This window comes from Salvelinus sp. IW2-2015, unplaced genomic scaffold (assembly GCF_002910315.2).
Source record: "Salvelinus sp. IW2-2015 unplaced genomic scaffold, ASM291031v2 Un_scaffold649, whole genome shotgun sequence".
NCBI classification, from domain to species: domain Eukaryota; kingdom Metazoa; phylum Chordata; class Actinopteri; order Salmoniformes; family Salmonidae; genus Salvelinus; species Salvelinus sp. IW2-2015.
In genome coordinates, this window is record NW_019942589.1 from 194,762 (window position 1) to 201,072 (window position 6,311).

Consider the following 6,311-nt stretch of genomic DNA (forward strand, 5'->3'; position numbering starts at 1 on the left):
TATAAGTGAAATAATCTGTCTGTAAACAATTGTTGGAAAAATTCCTTGTGATGCACAAGTAAATGTCCTAACGACTTGCCAAAACTATAGTTTGTTAACAAGAAATGTGTGGAGTGGTTAAAAAACGAGTTAATGATTTCAACCTAAGAGTGTATGTAACTTCCAACTTCAACTGTACATACCAACAATAAGAATAACTGTTGGTGAAGGAGAGAACAAGGTATATTTCTAGATGGTAAAATTGTTATATGTTCAGATAGAGCAGCTTCTTGAAACTGACAAGTGACACAGTGAGCAAAACTGGTCAGGCGTACGTCATGGTCGTAGTTCTGATGTAAAACGTTTTTTTATCATCTCTTTTCGCGACCAGAAAAGAGAATTTCTCTTGGTTATTTGGTTATCTGACATCTTCTTCAACCCATAAAACCAAATTAGAACCCCAAAATACACCTTTATGCATTTTGCCCACTGGGAAAGGAGAATGCTTTTATGATCAAACTATGCTTTCAGTACTTTTGCGCGACAGAAAGTAACACATTCATGGCCTCCTTCTTGCCTTTCATGGTGATGGGTCTCGTACTCCAAATGAAACTGGGGTCAGCATTCTCTGCTGACTGCAAACACTGAAATCAAAATTGTATTTCCCACATTTTCACAGAATTCAACAATATGTTGTTCCAAAGGCTGCTTCAAAAGGTGTTTTTTTTCCTTTAGCCCAACCCCAAGACACACACATACAGGTGTCAGCACAGTAATATAACACCATGCACAATCTACAAAGGATGAGGTCAGCACTTCACAGCAATGTCTCATTCATCAAATAAAGCCGTGTATTTATCCTTACCTGTAAGTATATTCTGAAATGTTGATTTTTCCCTTCTCTCCTGTGGTTTCTGTACGGCTGGTGAGGTTGACAGTATTTCCAAACAGGCAGTAGCGGGGCATCCTTTGACCTATGACCCCAGTTACCACCTCTCCTGTGTGGATCCCAATGGTTATCTAGGGAGAGAAGAGGATGCTCAAGAAAACAGGGTTTCCCATACAGAGCCACGGTRGAGTAAGTAACACTATGTGCAGGACAACAATTACTGTCCCCATGAGTAGGGCAGACGTATCACATATCTCAGCTGAAATGACTGATCTCAGTGAGACTGAGGTTGAAGAAGATAATTCCTCGGCTCCCAAGGACAAAGACGGAGTGAATGAAACATTGGAGTTGGTACCTGGTGAGCCAGAGTCTGCAACAGTGACCTCTCATTCAACGAAAAATAAGGAAAAATGCWAAAAAATTAAGCTGGGAAAGTAGCTACTGAGACCAGTGACAATCATGACCCAATAGAAAATTAAGGTTAATAAGGGACCCCGAAGGCAGTGCAACTCTTTGGGGAATACAATAGAAGGAGGCCAAACATCAATGCTGGCCTTCATTCAAACAATCCGGAATCAACATACACCCAAGCGGCCCAGGGTYCCAAGCTCCCCATCAGAGTCTTGAGTTAGGTCACCTGCAGAAAAAAAGGCTGATATGGAGGATATAATTCTGGAAGAAGTGGAAAAAAGTCCCCCTAATTAGCCATCCAGACCGAAATCATTGATGAAGGATTGAAATAACTTATATTTGAGCAACCTATATTATCTGGTTCAGAGAAGGACACTCTGTGTATGTGAGCATAACTTCTGTCGCTAACATGGCTTTTTTTTATAGAAAACATTGTACTATGAAACTTTTTCAAACCGTTAATCGGGCTAAAATGCTCTGGGACCCTCGTTCCAAGCCTAGAGGAATATTGGGAGGTCATCTGGTTAGTCGTGGCATTATTTCTAAGAGTGAACAGGTAGAACATGTATTGAACGACTCTAATCTAGATTTTMTTCTGTTTCTCTGAGACATGGCTGAAGAAATATTCTCCTATTTCTGCCTTTAATGTCCCTGGACATTTCATATTCAGGAGGGACAGGGGAGAGGGCAGACAGGGTGGATTGCTTATGTACATGAAAGATAACTTGAAATGCAATCGTATCATATGGAAACATGCCAATGACATTGATTGTATGGGGCTGAATGTCTTCCTCTGAATGTCTCTCACATTCTATTGGATTATATCGACCATCAACATCTGATATCTCGTTTTAAGACCATCTAAATGCCATGCTTAAAGAATGTGATGATAAGAAGGAGATTATCTTCATGGGCGATTTCAATATAAACTGGGAAAACAAAACTTGCAGGAAAAAAACTCAGATCAGATTATTTCAACCTGACTCAAAGAACTGGCTCAGGGAACTGACTCAAAGATGTTCAACCAAGGTAACGGTAACAGTTTTCACTCCCATAGATAATAATAAACCAATATTCAGAATTCCTGAAATATCAGCGTCAGCAGTTGACAGTATTATTAGCTTCTTCAGGAGCTCTAGAACAAAATATTGGTCTAGACAATGTATTCCTGAAGAGACAAAAATATTCTCTGATTGCCCCTATTGTACATCTAGTTAATCTGTCCATCAAATATGGGTTCTTCCCCAATGCTTGGAAGTCTGCTGCAGTGATARCTGTTTTAAAATCTGGTGACCCAACACTGGTAGAAWATTARKSACCTATAAGCATTCTTCCAGTGCTATCAAAAGTAGCTGAAAGATGGGTGGCTGATCATCTGACTGATCACCTCATTCAGGGCAKRSCKWWKKWRKAAWMSKAWTTMGMTTRKYYAKRWAKCKWTRRWKCSYAAKKYSCKAWTMSRWWTTTRRMMYYMMSKWTWAAWRRWAAKRMGYACATAGGTGGTGAAGTCTGCYCAGTKTTTTTGGATCTTAAAAAGGCCTTTGATACTGTGAATCATGAGGTRCTCCTATCCAAACTATCCTCCCTTAATGTGTCCACTGAAGTCATTAGTTGGATGCATTCCCYTCTGACAAACAGAAGTCAAAGGGTTCGTTTGGGGGACACTTAGTCGGACTCTCTTTACTATAACATTGGTGTCCCACAAAGGTCAATATTAGGCCCCCTTCTGTTTACCATCTATATAAATMATKTCCCACTTTCTTGCCCACAAGTTAACATACAGATGTATGCAGACAATACAGTTCTGTATGTACACTCCAAAAATAAACAATTGGTTGTTAACAAGTTAACTGAAGCTATGGTACATGTTTCTAAATGGATGACTAATTCTTGCCTCCATTTAAATATCGACAAGACTGTTTGTATGTACCTCTAAGAAATCCATTGATTCTTCCCAATGAGCTGTTCTTGTTAATGGGGAGACTTCATTCTGCACGCATAGAAGCAGCTAAAAACAACGCTACGGTGCAGGTCTTTCAGTGCAGTTATTTCTTGTCACGCTTCAGCCTCGGAAAAAAATAGTTTTTTCACAACAAACATTTTCAATATATTCATTCAAGAAAAGTCACACCTTGGGAGTTTTATTGAAGACTTAGTTGTTAGCTATCTGTCTAGTTTTGCATGGGAACGCAACTCAAGGGCAGAATAGTGAAAAAACATCACGGCAGGCTCAAGCACAAGAATAACTACACAGCGGTGGTTATGTTTCTACCAACAAAGCCTCTGATCCTAGGGAAGACCAGCAGTCTACGATACAACAACCAGAGCCAAGTGTTCGACAGAGAGAGATGGGGGAGCCTCTTCAGCACATTGGGACCAAGTCTCAGTCTACAAGATCAAAGTCATCAAAACAGTCAAGCAAATCCTTAGCGGCGAGTTCTGCAGCCATCAAAGCACGCGCCAAGGCGAACGCAAGTCTCCTATGCTGAGAAGGAAGCTTCTGTGATGAAACAAAAGGCGGAAATAGAGGCCAGCTTGTTGAAGCAAAAAGCTGACCGAGGCAAGTTTATATGTTCTCCAAGTTGAGAGAACAGCTGCTGCTGCATTGGCTGAAGCTGCAGCCTTTGAAGAAGCTGTAGGATCAGAACGCAGAGAGCTTCGCAACGAACTAGACACAGGAACACAGCCCTTAAGTCCAGTCCAACGTAGATGTGAGTGTGTGCAACAACATGCTAAGCCCTACTTTGCTGAACTTCTATTTGAAGTGGAGACACAAGAGCTTAGTGTTAACCCAGCTACATGCCATAATCCAGAAAGTAGCAAACAACAGAGCATGAGCAGAGACTCTCCGTTCAAAAGAAATGAACAGCAGCATGGTGGAAAACAAGCCCACATCCAGTCACACACACAAAGCTTCCCTGAGTCACAAGTGGCACCAGACCTCATCAAGTACCTCCTACGCCGTGAGATGGTGAGTTCCAGACTCCTGAAGTTTGATGATCGCCCTGAAAATTATTGGGCATGGAAAGCATCCTTTCTCAATGCGACCAGAGACTTGAATTTATCAGCCAGGGAAGAGTTAGATCTAATTACCAAGTGGCTAAGGGCAGAGTCATCTGAGCAAGCAAAGAGAATTAGAACTGTCCATATTTTCAACCCAACAGCAGGGCTTAACATGGTCTGGCAACGACTAGAAGAGTGCTATGGTACACCCAAAGTGATCGAGAATGCACTGCTGAAGAAAATGTATGATTTTCCAAAACTGGCTAACAAAGACAATCACAAACTAAGAGAGCTAGGTGACATTCTTCTTGAACTGGAGTGTGGTAAAGTAGAAGGGTACCTTCCAGGCCTCGCTTATCTGGACACAACTCGGGGGGGTAAACCCTATAGTAGAGAAACTGGAGGCACGAAGCCTCCAGTGATGATCCATGGCACGAATCCTCCAGTGATGATCCATGGCACGAATCCTCCAGTGACGATCCATGGCACGAATCGCGAAGATTGGAATGATCCACACGGCCCACGAAGCCTCCAAGCTCGAATCCTGCTCTCATGTGTATCACATGTATCAAAGCCTTCAGTAGACTGATGTACTTTCTAATTGTAATTTGTATATTTTGACTTGGCCAACGTAAAATTGTCTTGACTGTTGAATATGGTCTCCCCTATCTAACCGTGGACGAGAGCCCTATTACCTCAAAACAAGTATCACTCCAACCCTCAGTTCTACTTCAAGAACCATCCCTACCTATGTCATCTTTGCATAAACGAAAATAAGCTTAATCTTTCCAGAACTCGGGAATTTCCGCGGTCCAAGAGCCCTCCCAGCGACGGCCTCCGGTCCGGAGCCGCCCAGCGAGGGTCCCCGTCCGGAGCCGCCAGCGGAAGCGTCCCCGGTTCGAGCCTGCAGCGAGGGTCCCCGTCCGGTGGCCTGCAGCAGGGTCCCCGTCCAGAGCGCCCACCAAGTGGGGGAGCCAGAGGTCGAGCGCGGGTCTGCGTCCCGCACCGGAGCCGCCACTGAAATAGATGCCACCCGGACCCTCCCCTATAGAGTCAGGTTTTGCGGCCAAGTCCGCACCTTTGGGGGGGGGGGGACTCGTCACGCTCGGCCATAGAGAGGCTTTTAATTCTCTATTTTGGTTTATGGCCAGGGTGTGCCTAGGTGGGCATTCTAGTTTCTTTATTTCTATGTTTTTGTTTCTATGTTTGTGCTCGGGTATTGGTTCAACCAGGGACAGCTGTCTACGTTTGTCTTCTGATTGGGAATCATACTTAGGCAGCCTGTTTTTCCACCTTAGTTGTGGGTAGTTGACTTTGTAGTGGCTTATAACCCTAGTAAGCTTCCACGTTTGTTTTTGTTCTGTTCTTGTGTTTTGTTGGCGACCATTCAAAATAAAAATAAAATGTAGGCTTACCACGCTGGCACCTGGTCCGGTCTTCCTGACGACGTTCGTGACAGTAGGTGTCCTGGAAGAGACAGGTAGTTCGCCCCCTGTGATGCTTGTGCAGATCCTCACTACCCTCTGGAGAGCCTTAGAGGTGTGGGCGGAGCAGTTGCCGTACCAGGCGTGATGCAGCGATAGGACTTCGTCGATTGTGCATTCTGTAAGAAGTGTGTGAGTTTTTGTGGTGACAAAGCCGAATTTCTTCAGCTTCCTGAGGTTGAAGAGGCACCGCTGCGCCTCTTCACCCACTGTCTGTGTGGGCGATCATTTTTCAGTTTTCCTGTGATGTGTAAGCCGAGGAATAAAACTTTCCACCTTCTCCACTTACTGTCCCGTCCGATGTGGTCCACAGATCAATCTCCTGTTTTGTTGACGTTGAGTGTGTGAGGTTATTTTCCTGACACCACAATCCGAGGGCCCTCACCTCCTCCCTGTAGCGCCATCTCGTTCGTTGTGGTAATCAAGCCTACCACTGTTATGTGTCGTCTGCAAAACTTGATGATTCAGTTGGAGGCGTGCATGGACACCGCAGTCCATGACTGAACAGGGAGTACAGGGAGAGGGCTCGAGAATGCGAGCCTGTA

The 6,311-nt window shown here is 44.1% G+C and overlaps 1 pseudogene; it reads right to left on the bottom strand.

Annotated features, from left to right (window-relative positions):
* Positions 1–397: 397 nt before the first annotated feature.
* The window catches only part of LOC112068692 (guanylate cyclase soluble subunit beta-1-like), a 52,883-nt pseudogene continuing 46,969 nt past the window's right edge, over positions 398–6,311 (bottom strand).